A 17,378-nucleotide genomic window follows, 5' to 3' on the forward strand; every position below is an offset into this window, starting at 1 on the left:
CTGTTTCCACCGCTAAAAGCGGTATTGATGTAGACATTATAAATGCCGACTTTTCTTCTGAAGAAGAATATTGTTTTCCCTTATTTGGGTTTCCTTTAATCATAATAGGATTACTTTTGTTCCTTTTATTAGGAGATGGGTAAGAAAATTGAGGAGCCTTTCCCCTAGTTATCTGGTAGTCCATGCTTCCCCTGCAAAAATTCACGAGTCAAGAAATCAGGTAGAGAATTAGTTTCACCTTTTATATATTCAATTTTAAAATCAAACGCTGATAAAATGGCTTGCCATCTTGCAAAAATTTGCCGAGAGGCTAAATTTTTAACATCCTTTACCAATACTTCCTTAGCTGCTTGACAATCCACTCTAATAAGAAATTCCTGGTTTAACAAATCACTTTCAAATTTAGTAACACAATGAATTATTGCCAATATTTCTTTTTTAATGGTTGAGTAATTTTGTTGTGCCGATTTCCATACACCTGAGGTATATCTTACTAATTGCTCTTTATTATGAATCCTTTGTTTAAGGATTCCTCCATATCCGACATCTGAAGCATCAGTCTCAACTATTTTGTAGGCTGTTGGATTCGCTATAGTCAGGCATGGCAATTCTTTAGCTTTAGCTTTGATTTTTATAACAGCAGTTGTATGCTCACTGCTCCAATTAGCAGGGTTTTTCCGTAATCTTGCATATAGAGGTTTGCTATCCTTAGCTAAATCCTTATAAAAATCTGCTATATAATTTAAGCTTCCTAAGAATCTTTGTAATTGTTTTTTATCCTTGATTTCATCAGGAAATTTATCAGCAAAGGATATAGCCCGTTCTATAGGTATTATAGTACCTTTATTAATATTGTGACCAAGGAATCTAACCTGGGTTTGAAATATTTTCATCTTTTTTGCAGATACCACTAATCCGGCCTGTTTTACTATTTTGAGGAATATTGATAAGTGTTTAAAATGTTGCTCAATTGATTCAAAATATATTAATACATCATCAATGTATACAATTGTAAAAGTTGAATAAGAATTAAATATGTTATTCATAATATGTTGAAATTCTGATGGAGCATTTTTTAAACCAAATGGCATAACATTCCATTCATAATGTCCAAAGGGAACCGTAAATGCAGTTTTATACTTGTCTTTTTCTGCGATTTGAATTTGCCAATATCCTGACTTTAAGTCAAATTTTGAAAATATGGCAGCATTATGTAATCTATCTAAAAGATCTTTTTTATTAGGAATTGGATACCTAATCCATCTTAATGCTTTATTCAAAGGCTTATAGTTGATGACTAATCTCGGAACTCCTCTTTCTAATTCAGCTGCTTTTTCTACATAAAATGCAGGACAACTCCAAGGAGAGTAACTTTTTCTAATCAAACCTTTATCTAGTAAATCTTGAATTTCAGATTTACATATTTCTAATAATCTATTGTTCATTTGAATTGGTCTGGCTTTTGTTGGAATCATTTTTTCAGAAAAATCTGGTTCATAAGGTAATTCTACTATATGTTGTTTTCTTTCCCATAATGCATTTGGGATTTCAGCACAAACTTCTTTCACTAGAAGATCATTAAAATCATTGATTTGTTTTTGGAGTTTTGGGCAATTTAGTTTCTCTTCTATTTGCTTATATTGAATCTCCTCTTTTAAGAAGAACAAAAAAATTTCTTTGTGCTTGATTTTTTCTTGAACCTGGTTAATAAATTTTTGCCTAGGTTCAGAGACAAATTCAAATAATATTTTATGTCCCTGAATGAGGGCTTCAATGCCCGTATTGTTAATACTTAACGGGTATAACATATTCAAGAATGGAGTCCCTAATATGCAGGATTGAGATAAATTCTTTACCATGATAAATGGTGTCGCTAGACAAATACCATTATTACACACCGCAGCATCAGATAATTTATAATTAATTATCAATTTGTTTCCATCTGCAGTATTAAGAACTTGGGTTGTTTTGCTAAAATACTTTGTGGGAACTAATCCTTCATTTAAGCAGTTTAGATCTGCACCCGAATCTATGAGTGTCATAGTTTCAAAACGGTATTCTTTTCCTATGATTAGGGTGACTAAGGTGTACCACTTTTGAGTGATTACTTTATCTATTATATTAATGAATTGCATGTTTTCGATATCCTGGTTATTAGTAGGTGATTCTGGTTTATCTATATGTGTAGTAATATGAGCCTGGTAGTTTTGTAAAATTTCATCAAAAGAGTTTTCTTCTTGTGAGTCATACTCACAGTCTACTGGTTTATGAAGTTCCAATATCTGGACTCTTTGCTTAATACTTCTTAATTCTTCTTTAACCTGATTAACTTCTGCCTTAAGATCATTGACTGATGGTTCTTTTTTAATGTGATGATTTTCTACTCTTGCCATTATTTCCTTAAAACTATAAGGTTTGTAAGAAGTTTCGATTTTCTCTTGTTTTGGTGCTCTTTTAGCTACTTCAATATATTTTTCTAAAGCCATCGCTTTGATTCTGGATTTTCAATTTTATCAATTAACTCTAATATAAAATTTTCTTCATTGGTGAGGACATTAATTCCTAGACTAGATATTTGTTTATGAAAACAATTTTTACAAGAACAACCATTTGTACATTCATCATCCTCCAATCCTGAAATTGTCCCTGAATCATTTTCTGAGGAGGATGATTCATCCTCTTCAGATAGATCGGAGTCCATTAAGAGGACTTGTTCTAATTGACGTTTGAGACCTTCGTCTAGATTAAGCTCATTTATTTTTTGTTTTGTACGACACTTATTACTATAATGCCCAATTTTTCCACACTTGTAACAGACCAGAAGTGACTTATTAGTCTTTTTATTTAATTGTTGTGTCTTATTGTTGTTTTTCCTAAAATTGGGTCGTTTAGATTTCAATGGATACCTATTAGGATATCTAGTAGTGTTAGGATTGTTATGGGAAGGTGGTCGAGTACCTTTCTTCCTAGATAATAACGCGGATGGTGTATTAGTGTATCCGAATTGCTCACAAAAATCACCTAACTCTTGCTTGTTAGATAATTTATTCTTTTGTATTTGTCTATGTAGCTTTATGTCTGAGCATAAAGCTAAACCTTCACATACAATTTCGGAAGATAGTTGGCCAAAAGTATATTCGCCATACTCAATACGTTGTTGAATATTTTTTGATTTTAGTCTATTTCTAACCCTTTCAGCAAACAGAGGGGGTAACCCTGAGACGAATTTCTCTTTCCAAAAATCAGAATTAGAGGAACAATCTTCTCTGCTAAACAATTTTGAGAAGAATACATCCTTGTACCATCTATAATGGGAGAGGGTATGACATTTAAGATTAATAAGTAATTCCCTAGATCTTTCCATTTGTTGGCTATTACTTTCTACAAAGTGCAGGCCAATGGTATAAAGTAGGGTACTAACAATATCTTCCTGAGAGTATTCAGTACCATCTTCTAGCTTGATTGGTTTCTTTGCCATATAAATGTTATATTTTGCCTGGTCGGACATATGGAAATCCCACCATCCTTTAAGTTGGCCAGTAAAGCCAGTAACTATGGATTCAGCAATTTGTTTTTCTGGGTTTTTAATGAGTCTAGAAGCAGAAGCATACATCGACATTTGTCTTATGATATTTACTATTTGGTATTCTGTCATACCATCTATGTTCCACTCAACTATGGATCTTCCATCAAACGAAGTCTGATTCCAATTATAATCCTCTTCCAGTTGTAAATCTACCGGTGTTGGTCTAGGGTAATAATTTCTAGTAGGAACTGTCGGTGTATATTTATTTTTTCCAAAAGATATTTTATTAATGTCATCAGAATTGTTGTTAATATTACCAGAATTTGATGAATGAAAAATTTCTTCCAGTTCTTCTGTATCTATATCACTGTATTCTTCGTGTTTGGACAGAACATTTATTCCTTCTTTTGATTGTTTGGATGCTTTAGATGGGCCTGAAGCAGATAAGCTTAATTTTCCTAGCTTTTCTACTAGTGCATCTACAAAGCTATTATCTGGGTTGGACAACCTGAAGACATTTGGATCTATTATTGGGTTTGGTTTAAATAATAATCCACTAGATGGTGCCGGATTAAGTTTAAGCTCATTAGGTTGTATATGTTGGATTTTATCCTTGTTTAACAAGCCTTCAATTCTTGTCGTTTGTTTTCCTATTGAATGTAAATATAAATTGGTGTAGTTATTTTGTTGTATTAACTGACCAATATCTTTATGGTTAGCTACTGAATCAGTTCCCTTATGTTCTAATTTGTATGGGGCTGCTATAGCACCTTTGATATCAAGGACTACTTCTGGTGGATGGATTGACTGAATAATATTTCCATCTTTTGTCGTATAAGATTGAAACTGGGTTTCCAACATATTAAGCGATCTCTTATATTTATTTAAATTGTAAGTTTTGGTAAAATCTTCAAACCAGGTGAAAAATGGGTTTGGATTTCTATTATGACTTAAGTATAGAGCATAAGTTTTATATATTCTTGTTCTTCTATTAGAACTAAAGTTGGATTCAAACCAAGCCCTTTTATTTGTATTTCTAAACTATGATACTCTTTTCGAAGTTCTTGTAAATCCAATGATGGTTTTTGGATCACATTTATCTCAAATTCTAGATCGGAGAATGTCGGTTCTACTTGTTCAGGAATATTTCTAACCGTATATTTTGGCGTTTCTACTTTATAATAAGGTTTATTAACCTGATGCGCGGTTTGTTTAACTCCTTATATAATAATATCATTTGGGTCATTTATAAAATTATGAATAGGATCTGTATAAGAAGAAGATGCTACAGATGACCTTGGTGCACTTCCCTCGCCTTCTGATATCTTAAGCCTAGTTTTCCTGAAAGATGTAAACTGTATTTCCACATCTCCATCTTCATATTCAATTATTTGTTGGAGATTTTGGTTTTGTCAAGGCTTTGCTGGAACTTCTACCTGTAAAGTCCACTTTTCAGGGAGGGTAACCTGATCCCACTTTATGGTTCTGGGAATAACTGTATGGGCTTTACCAATATTGGTATCAGAGCCAGGTAAAAGGGGAGATAAAGTGCTAAATATTAGTCGCAGTGAGCTCGTAAAATAAAACCTCTTTAAAAAATTAGAGCATTGATTCCTGTTGACCGTTTACAGCTTTATAAACCCTAATTATGGCTAGCTTTGTCAGATCGTTTTCAAAGAAAAATAGTTTGAAAAATAAAATAACCCTTAATTCAGAAGAGGTCATAATGCATGACATTGAAAAACAATTAAAAAATTGGAATATTCCTAAAGTTCCAGTTAATGAAGTATATAAGAAAGGATCTTTTCAATTTAGAAGCGATTACGCAATTAAAACTGTAGAAAAGACCATATCTATAATTGATTCGAATGATAATTTTGAGCTTTTCTCTCCTAGAAGGATAGAAGATCATAAACAAAAAAGATTTAATTATCTTCATATAGGCTTAATCCAAATACCCGTAAAACCATTGACAAGGACAGGATTAAATAATTCTGTACTCTTATGTGTCAGGGATTGTAGACACAATAAATTTACTGATTCATTATTAGGAATTATTGAGTCCACCTTATGTGAAGGTCCAATTTATTTTAATTGTTTCCCAAATTTTTCGGTGTCTCTGTCTGATCCAGGACTCCTTAAAACTCTAACTTTAAATGTTAGAACTCAGGGGTTTGATATGGTCGCAGGGTCGCAGAACTTAGCCGTTGTGTATAGAATATATTATAAGGTTATGAATACCTTATGTCCTAATGCTCAAGTTTATGACACAAAAGGTCAGACTACTTACTGCTCCATTTCCTTAATAATTATTGACACATACATATTATTATACTCCATATTGCAGTTCATGCCCGAGCAGACTAAACTCCATAATATTGTAAGGAAAGATATTATTAGTATCACTATAAAGAGTAACGACTAAGAATTTTATTAATAAAATTCACCATCATCCATGTCTATTACTAATTAAGTTAGCATGGAACTGCAGCAGCACCAACCACACCATTGTAACAATGGATTTATATGAAGAGAAAAAATAAATTGATATTACATTTTTTTCATTCTTGGTCTAAACATGTTGACATGGTCAAATTGGTATAGGGGCAACATTTTTGATGTTTCTTTGGGCATCCTAGATGTCAAGTGATCATATTTTTGATAGTGGTAAATAGGGTTGTAGTTCACTCGGACTTGATGAGATTGATTATAAGAATTAATAAACTAAAATAAAAGAAAAATATATACAAAATATTGTCACAAGATGAAGAGAGTTACTGGGACTAGGATTTCGTCGAATTCATAACATAGGGTTCGATTTATTTATTCTCAAAAATTAAAGCTCAATAAATAAAATTAACATGGACTCTGATTTTTCCAAGGTAGATTCTCAAAAGATTAGTTTTAAATCCTAAGCATGATGTATCAAAACATTTAAGCCGAGCATACTTCATCAAATTAAATGACAACCAATTAATTCAAATCATATTTCAATTAAAATTAATGCAAAAGTCTTAAAAAAAATTAAATAATTTTACCCATGTATGACACTCATCTTCCTCCGTCGTCCCAGTGTTGGGGATTAGCTCATCACGTCGAAAACACACTTAAAATATTTATTCATGGCTCAAAAAGTGGTTTACAAATGATGAAAACGTGAGAAAATTATTAAAGCAGTGATTTTCTTTTCTCTCCCAAAACTCCCCTCAAATGTGCTCTCTATCTCTCTATTTATACACACAAATATACATCACTCAAATATATTCTTCCATAACTCCAAAATCTTCTTCTTTTTAATTAAAAATATCTTCAGGAATTTTTCCTTCTCTTTATTCTATATATGTCTTTACTAAACCCATATCTTCTTTAATTCGCAGAATAAAATCCAAGATAAAATCCTCTAAGGATATCTTACTTGTTTAATACAAGATAACTTCCTTTTTCTTCAAAACTTCATGTTTGTAAGGCAAGAAGATATTCTTATCTTAAAGATAATAAATCCTTTACCGTTGATACCAAATTTCCCGCCAATTTTTTTTTCAAATCAAGGAAGAAGATGGAGCCCCCTTAACCAGTAATGGGGCGCGATTAGCAGTTGGCTCCCTGGGGTGCCCCTTATCAGTTAGGTGCCCCTTATCCAAAACTGAGAGTCTGAATAACATGTGTCCTCCGAGTGCCTATACCAACTTTTCCAAAAGTGTTTATTTTCCAAAAATACCTACAAACACATAAAACACTATAATAAGTAGAAAATCGAGTACCAACAATACTGAAAATTGAGGACAATTCGGTCACAAAAATGTGTCTATCAAATACCCCCAAACTTATTATTTTCTAGTCCTCGAGCAAATCTAATCAAGAAAAATAAAAATGACTACACTTAGCACGTGCATCAAGCCGTTAAACCGCTAGGTGGCCCTAGCGGCGGAGTGTTGTCTCCGGAGGGTTTACCATAGGTGTACCCACAAAACCTTTACTCCAGACCCTAGCTATCTACGCGGAACCTTGGAAGGCACTAAAGAATCTCCTTGGTTGGCATACAAACATTGACTATAGGAGGAAGTACCCTGATGCGAAATTCCAATTGATGTACATGAGTTTGCACTCAGCATACTATAATTCATATATAAGTGACAGAGCTCTACTCAGATAGTTTCTAGACATCATAACCGGAGTCAACCAATAACATGGAAATATTAAGAAGATGGATAAAGAGAAAAATAGATGGTTTAAAGTGAACGGTGTTTCCCATATCTGTCTGAAGGCCTCTGCCAAGATGAACCTATCCTAATGGACTGAGATACCGGTCTGACTAATATCAACACAACTGGAAAATACAAGGGAACCAGTGGTCGATAAACCTAACTCTAGGTCAACACAACTGGCATATACAAGGGCACCAGTGGTCGACTTTATTGAATTTATTCCGGTTGGTCTGATGGTCTGGTCTTAATTTTTTTTTTTTTTTTTTTGTGGTATCTCAATTAGGGTTGTCAACGGGTCCGGGTCCCCCCGGATAGTACATGGTCCAGAACCGGACCCGGCATATCAGTGTCGGTTCCGGGTCTTAATGGTTCCGGGGCCGGTTCCCTATTCTACTGGCCCAGAACCGGACCCAGTAAAAGACACGGGTAATCACCGGGTCCGGGTACCCATTGGGTACTAAAAACATATTCATGATTTTACATGAGTTCCCAATCCTGTGACTGGAGTCCTTAAAAATAAGATTATTGGCTTCAACAGAAAAGAAAAGTAACCGTCTTTAAACGTCTAGATAGAATATAAAGTTATAAACTTAAGCTTAGATCTGGAAAATTAAAGTTATTTTCCTATCTATAAGTAAAAATCTGCCATAATATAAAAAATACAAAAGTTGGCAGACTTGTTTTTAGACCTGTCATTCTATAAAGTGTAGAAGCCCCAGAAGATAAATGCCTAGTTCCTTTACAAGTACATATACAAAAAAGAAGGACGTAGTCAGCACTTTGCATATTCTTTGGCTGTATCAAAAAGAAGTTCCCATCAGTTCAATAGAGATCATTTCACCATCATATTCCTAATTATTCCTGCAAGACAACCAAAAACAGTTATTCATAGAAGGATGGTTCATGACTTCATTCCCAGTTATTAGAATGCAGAATGGTTGAGAAAAATGAAATCAACGGAAACAGAACAGGGAGAAAACAAAAGCATATAGCTAAATAGTAAAGAGTGACCAGATAAACAAAAGCATATATCTACTTAAACATATAGACAAACTAAACAATTCTGCGGATGGCAAGCTATAGTGATGTAACCAGAGATGTTGTAATGTATCAATAGTGGTGGTGTTCTTTGGTGGTGCAATGCACATGAACAATTGATGGGATACTACATATAAAACAAAATAGATACGGAGGAAGAAAACAATAATAAAATGGAGATGGAAAGTAAGTGACAAAATCACAAGACATCATGGTTGGTCACGGGCTTTATATGTCTCTTCCACCTTTATCTGGATTAATAAATACATCAATTCTCTAGGTGCCCACAAAAATACAACTTTACAAAAATTGCATGCACGATTAACTACAGACATGTTCTTCTATGCAGGTACCAATTTTTGAGCTGAGCGAATTATTTAGTTTCAGCTAGAAGATAAATATAAGTTGGGAGGTTGGACTGAAAGTCTAGAGAATTAAGGAAAGATCTAGCTAGCTGGTAACTTCACATATTACGTCTTCTGATACTGATACTGGAGCTTACATTAATTCTTTTCGACTACTCTTTAGTCTGTGGTGCTTTGTATAAGAATTGTGAATGCAGCAACAAAATCTGTAAATGTTGGAAGTAATATTACAGTGGTTCAAGATGCAAAGTACTTTCATATATATTATGGTCAGAACTTCACACTTCAAAGTTATCAAAAATGGTATTGATGGAAAGAATGACCTTCTCATTTAAAATCTATCACAATCAAATTTATGCATTCCAAAGTTATCTGGTTATTTTATCCTAAATAAATTGAAAGTTTTGTAATGAAATTGTGTACCTGAAACACGCCATAATGCATCTTTTAAGTAAACCATAATAGGAACTTCACAAAAAACAAAATATATACTCTTCTTCTTGTTCATCAGTTAGACAATGTGCTCATCGTCTGACTGAAGCTCATCCACTGCCTCCAAAAGAGTCTGAAGTGAAGTATCACCTAACCCAAGTCCCTCATCTAACACAATAAAACAGTTAATCGACGTACAAGAACCACAGTACTAAATGAATCAGTAAACAAAATCAGTAAACAAAAATTGATATAATAGAAGACGTGAATTGGATATGCTACTTACTCTTTAGCGCACTTCTTATCCAATCTTGTGTGCATATCAAATCTTTAATTGTTTCTAGAAGCATTGAAGAACGGAATTTATCTACAACTCTACCACTGGTGCTGAAAACAGATTCAGAAGCCACCGATGATGCATGAATTGCTAATATATCACGAGCTAACAATACTACAATTGGATATACCGGACCATGAAATTTCCACCATCCCAAAACATCAAAACTAGAATCATTCAAATTAACAGTACCACTAGGGAGAATATCAGCTGATAGGTATTGCTCTAGATCCGTGCGAACAACATCCTGTTGTGAATTTTCTTCAAGAAACGGCAGGGAGAATATCACTAGGGAGAATATCTACTGATTTTACAACTTTAGTGTTCATTGTAGGCTTTGAAACGGCAGCTTTAGGAGGAGGCATAGCTGGAGGTTTCAATCTTACATGAATACAATGATCGTCAACTCTTCTGTTTTTTCATGTTGCCCCTGCAAGAAAAACCAAAAAACATGCGTATCAATGTATGTATTATAAAGCATAAACGATAATAAACTTAACAAGCATATAAAGACTAAAGTAATCCTCCAACTGAAATCAGAGACACCTAGTCAAACAGTACCACCAAACCTTCCATTTCGCTGTACAACTATTGCAATAGTGTAACAACTGCATTCGACAAAACACATAAGTCCAACTGTAACAACACACACGACTTGACATTGACACACAAACAACATGTAAAATCAAAAGCTCAAAACTCTTACACAACTACCACCAAAAGAGCACTCAGCATAATGTGATCTTGTACCTTATCAGATTGTGAAATAACTACTTAAAGACTATCACATGCCAAAAAAAATATGACTCAAACATTATATGATGACACTCAGGGTGCATAAAACATTCATCTTCGACATGAATTAAACAACCAACAACTCAATAGAAAGATAACAATCTCCTCTGCAATTTTCGTTACAACATCATGAACTAAATCGATCTCTATCATACCTATAAAATTTATGGTATCATGAATATCACAAGATATCTAATTTCATACCCTAGAAAGTTCTACTTCTCATGAACCAGTAGTCAGAGATTGAGAAACAAGAAGAAAAAAAAAACAGCAAAAAAAAAAATGGTTTCAAAAGAAAACCCTAAGATTCTGGGTGATCAACAAATTCATAGACATCACGAATATCCTCTATATTTCAAGTTCTGATACTACCATGTTTCAGTAACTAAGAAAGATTGAAATCAATTTCGAATGAATCCTTAGATTTCTAGTTCAGGGATTGAGAAGGTCAAGATAGAATCGGTAATAGTATATTCAATCAACAAATCAGTATAAAGAGTTCAACCAGTTGAAACAAGAATAATTTAAGTTGATTCATACCTTCAATTCCTTGATCAAGAACAAAGAAAGAGTCAAACAAGAATCGATTTTGTACTCAGTAGAAAGAGTTGCGGCTGTAGGAAGAAGAGTAGAAGACCAGAACTAGATTTGCTTTCTACGAAAATATAACGTGTTTATATATGACCTAATTTTCCGTACAAAATTTACTACATTACCCCTTTCCACAAATACCCGGTTACTCGCGGGTACCCGCCGGGTAGGACCCGTTTATTAACGGGTCCAATCGGGTAATTACCCGTCGGGTCCTAATTGGTTAATGGGTCCAATTTTAGGACCCAGAACCGGACCCTATTCTCTCGGATCCGGTTCCGGGTCCGGGTAATGGGTACCCATTGACAGCTCTAATCTCAATCACTCTACTTCACCCTAGCAATGGTAACAACTTGAATCGTGTGCCCCACCAAATCACTTAAAAAATAAAAACAGAAGGATTAGGATTCAACGAGATACGGCGAAACTACCATGTTTTTTTTTTTTAGTTCTAACACCTGAGCTCTGTACTTTTATGAATAGACTCTTTAGATGTTTCCATCTAATCAGATTGGTTCCTCAAATCCTATAACCAAGATGTTCCCATCCACTTAGATTGGTTAGTGCCAACCTTAATAAACATAAATTTCTAGGCTTTGAAGTTTATTCATTGCAACTAAAAAGTTTCTCTCATACCCCCAAACTTAAATCTAACATTGTCCTCAATGTTCTAAAGATAAAATTAAAAGCATGAACAAAGAGAAACTGTTACCACTCGAAGCAAAAGAGTTAAGGAAAGATATTACCGTGTTGCATGAGATTGGGTTACCTCCCAAGAAGTGCTAAGTTTAAAGTCTTCAGCCAGACATCAGAAGGAATTAATCACATCATAGAATCATAAAGCAGTAGCCGGAATAACTGTGGGTCATCTGGATCAAAAAGTGCTAACCACAAGAAAATGAAACTACAACAATCCAAGAATACATCGAACATACCCTTGTTTAAGACAACTACATCTAGTTGTGGTTCAGGTTCAGGCTCTATAAAAGGGTCTAAATAAAAAGATTTTATCGGTTGGATTTCCTCAAAGGCATTCTGAAGATCAGGCTGACGAGTCTGGAAATACTCAACTAAGAACTTAGAAGCGAATAACAAAAGCCTGAATAATTGGGGATCCTCTAAGTCAATCAGATTTTACTCACACAGCGGACCACAATGAAAGAGGTGGTCTTCCTTAAGAAAATGTGTCGACCCTATTTTCCTAAAGTAATTAGGTTTAGTCTCAAAACTTAATAACCGACACATCTGAAAATCATATGTTCCCACAATTGGAAGAAAAGTTTTTGGTGGGAAAACAAAGTCAATCTTGGTATTATATCCTGGATTAACCACATAAACCAGAGGATGGGTTTCTAACAACTGAGCTCTCTTATGGACACAACTAGGTTCAGGAAAAAGTGTATGAAGATAATCTTGTAAGATGGTTGAGACACAAATGTCAATTCCTACACGAGGGAAATTTCTAAGAGTTAAAGGTAAGGCACCAGGAAAGTGATAATCACCCTCAAACTTAGAGTTTTCAGTGTCTCTAGGTAGACTAGTCACAATTTCCCTAATTTCTAAATCATTAGATTCCTGAAAATGGTCAATTGATTATTCTAAGTTGTAATCAGGTGCATCCTCACTCATTTTTACGAGTTCACTTTCTTTGTCTAAAACTGTTGTTTCTAAATCGCTAGACTCAAAATAAACTCGTTCCCCTAAACCATAATTGGCTTCGTAATCAAAAGGAAGTACAACTTCGTCTAAAACGGAATATCTCTAGTCAAATCCCCGTCCTTTTGAATAGGTGGATAATAATTAAAATTATCGGGATTTGAACCAGAAATATCATTATCATTATCAAGCTCAATAGGAGTAAAAAATTCCTGATCACCATGCCTAAATACTTCATATTCTTCATCAACATTGTCCACATCATACTCATCATTATCATAACATGGAAATGGCCGAACCTCATCTACACAAGGAGTGTCACCAATTCTAACCTCGATATCTTGATTATGCAAATAACTATCCTCATTTTCAAGAGTATTATTGGATACACTATATTGGAAATCCAAGTCATTTCGAGCAATACTTTCGTTCGTCTCTAACTCAAGTCTACGTGTCGACTCAACTATCCTCTCAAGGATCTCTTCTAAAGAAAGCTCCCTAAGTGTTGGATCTAAGTTTTCACTTAACCTATTGAGGATATCTTCCAAAAAAGATTCAGTCGTTGCTTCAGTTCTTTCGTCCATAACTACGTTGTTCACCTCATCTAATTTGTATGTCGATTCAGCTAACTTAGTGATGACTCAGCTAAATTCCTGAGAGACTCTTCTTGAGAAGGAATAGGAACTGAAGGATTATAAAAATGACTACTTTTCAATAGTTTGATTGTATCCTCTGAAGACGAAGAACTAGTATTATAATCTTCTTGCCCGTATGATCGATGCGCGTGTGGATAGTAATTGGGCTCACCATGGTATGACCCAAAACCTTGAAAAGGTTGGCGTGCCCAACCACTATTCATACTATGATCATAAAAAGAGTATGTCCATGTTGTTCAGTTGGATAATCATTGTATTGGCTATACCAGTTCGACATCCTAACTGTAAGGGAATTCTAAACAAGCACAAACAAGGCTGACTCGACCACAGAAAGCCTATTTTATCTAGCAAACAAAAATCACGATGGCTCTACTTAGATTGTTTCTAGACTAGCTTATATTCTTTCGAAAAGGAATTCGTTACAATCTGAGCAAACCTCTCTGGAATCAATCCGAGTTAAAGTAAGTTGAATAGAGACGAGGGAAGCTCCGTGGAGCTTTGATACCCAAGGCCTCACCGGTGTTACAAGGCGGCGTATTCAACTCACAGTAACCATCATGAACTTCAAAGTATGCTCAAAAGAGTAACCAATATTTTTCGAACGACTTTCCTAATAAGCTCGTTACCCTATCGGTCTCGTTCTAGTCCAAATTTTAAGGCTTAGGTTCGCGTAGGTTACGTGTTCCTAAGGCGGGCAAGAAGGAAACGGTGATGAAATCCGAGTCCTTATCTTGATTTGGCCAGGACTTGCCTATTACTAGAAAATTAAATCCGATTTCAGGTCCTCAACATATATGCATACAAAATCATCCAGTAAACCCGCTGACAGGGGATTCGCGGGTGTTTAGAATTCTTACCTCCCGTTCCAGACGGGGGATGAATCGTTGAAGTCAATTCGGGCCACAACTCCTATGTCATGTACGAACCCGAGGGGCCGAGGCGATATCGTAATCGCCGTCCTTCTCTGCAAACAGTTTATTTAAAACTACCCTTCCGTAGGGTTTTAAAAATAAAGTCCAATGTTCAATGTCAAAAAGAAAAGAAGAAAAAAAATGTCCAAAAATAAAATATTACAAAAATAAAAACCTTAATTACAGTTTCCAAAAAAAATAAAAATAAAATTATTTACAAAATCTTCTTCTTCACTTCTTTTGGATTTCTCTTTTCTTTCCTTTTTGGGCTTTTCCTTTATTTTCAGCACTTTCGTTTTCCTTTAGCTTAGCTCCAAATCTGAAAGCAAACAAAAATACCAAAACGCGTAAAAAAGAACAAATAAAATAAAACCTAAAAACAAATCTATAAACAAATCCGCGTCGGCGGCGCCAAAATGATCATATTTTTGATAGTGGTAAATAGGGTTGTCGTTCACTCGGACTTAATGAGATTGATTTTAAGAATTAATAAACTAAAATAAAAGAAAAATATATATAAAATATTGTCACGAGATGAAGAGAGTTACTGGGACTAGGATTTCGTCGAATTCATAACATAGGGTTCGATTTATTTATTCTCAACAATTAAAGCTCAATAAATAAAATTAACATGGACTCTGATTTTTCCAAGGTGGATTCTCAAAAGATTAGTTGTAAATCCTAAGCATGATGTATCAAACCATTTAAGCTAAGCATACTTCATCAAATTAAATGACAACCAATTAATTCAAATCATATTTCAATTAAAATTAATGCAAAAGTCTTAAAAAGAATTAAATAATTTTACCCATGTATGACACTCGTCTTCCTCCGTCGTCCCAGTGTTGGGGATTAGCACATCATGTCGAAAACACACTTAAAATATTTATTCATGGCTCAAAAAGTGGTTTACAAATGATGAAAATGTGAGAAAATTATTAAAGCAGTGATTTTCTTTTCTCTCCCAAAACTCCCCTCAAATGTGCTCTCTAGATCTCTATTTATACACACAAATACACATCAATCAAATATATTCTTCCATAAATCCAAAATCTTCTTTTTTTTAATTAAAAATATCTTCAGGAATTTTTCCTTCTTTTTATTCTATATATGTCTTTACTAAACCCATATCTTCTTTAATTCGCAGAATAAAATCCAAGATAAAATCTTCTAAGGATATCTTACTTGTTTAATACAAGATAACTTCCTTTTTCTTCAAAACTTCATATTTGTATGGCAAGAAGATCTTCTTATCTTAAAGATAATAAATCTTTTACCGTTGAAACCAAATTTCCCGCCAATTTTTCTTTTCAAATCAAGGAAGAAGATGGATCCCCCTTAACCGGTAATGGGGCGCGATTAGCAGTTGGCTCCCTGGGGTGCGCCTTATCAGTTAGGTGCCCCTTATCCAAAACTGAGAGTCTGAATAACATGTGTCCTCCGAGTGCCTATACCAACTTTTCGAGCCGAATTTTCCAAAAATCTTTATTTTCCAAAAATGTTTATTTTCCAAAAATACTTACAAACACATAAAACACCATAATAAGTAGAAAATCGAATACTAACAATACTGAAAATTGAGGACAATTCGGTCACAAAAATGTGTCTATCATGAATATGTCCACCAAGGCCAATTGTGTCGTTCTTCTTAGAGCAATAGTCTTATCGCGAACAAAATGTCCACCAAGTCCAGCCCTATGTAATTCACGAATGAGATGAAGTCTTAAAGATCCCTGAGATATGAAATTCGAATATCCTTGAAAAAAACCATTTTGAATAAAAAAGTCATCTGTCCCATGAGAATGAGAACTACATTTTCCCATATTAGTTTAAATTCTTCATTATCAACGTGTATATCCTTGAGATAATCTAATGTCAATCTTTCATTACGAATAGTCACAAGAAGGTGAGTACATCTAATTAAAGCATCAACTACGTTGTTCAACTTTTCACTCAGTGTCTAATCGAAAAACGTGTATTTATTGATTATAGATAACCAACGATCATGCATTCGATTTGCTTTAGCTGAAGTTTTTAAAAACTTCAAAGCTTGATTGTCTGTGTTGATCACAAGCTCTTTATGAACAAGGTAAATATGTCATTGTTTAAGAGCTTGAACGAGAGCATATAGTTCCAGTTCATAACTAGACCATTCTTTTCTTGCATCTGAAGTTTTCTCACTATGATAAGCAATGGGATGATCTTCTTAAGACATAACTGCACCAGTAACTACCACTGAAGCATCACATTCAATGTTGAAAGGTTTACTGAAATCTGTCATAACAAGCACTGAAACACTACACAACTTTTCCTTAAAAGCGTTAAAACTCTTATCTGCATCTTCAGTCCATCTATTCTTTTGTTCATCCTCAAGAGAATCATCCTCATCACTGTCAAGTTGAAAAAAGAAGACTTATTGTTGCCATAACCAAGATAACTCGCATGTTGGTTCTTTTTTTCTTCAATTGAAGTAATATGTTTTATGGAATATCATCATCAAAAACAAAAGAATTATTTTGTTTATGATACTTATCTTCAAGTTTCTTTTAGATGGTGACTCCTTATGTTCGTTACTGCTGTCATCGTTGTTTTGATTTTTTGTAGGAAAATCTTCTCTAATAATATTGAGATGCAACATGATTTGTCAAATATTTTTGCATATTTATGGATTGCAACTGTAATGCTTTGTGATTATTAACTTTTTCAATCACTTCCTCAGAAAATTCAGTAAGTTTAGACTCCATATTAGTTTCTTCTCCCATAATCAATGATAGAATAAGAGTGCTACAAAAAGAAGAAAAACTAGGTTTTGGTTTGTGTGTGTGTGTGTGTTTTAAGGGCTACAGAAGCGAATACCAACAATCGA

This window comes from Papaver somniferum, chromosome 8, assembly GCF_003573695.1.
Source record: "Papaver somniferum cultivar HN1 chromosome 8, ASM357369v1, whole genome shotgun sequence".
Lineage (NCBI taxonomy): Eukaryota > Viridiplantae > Streptophyta > Magnoliopsida > Ranunculales > Papaveraceae > Papaver > Papaver somniferum.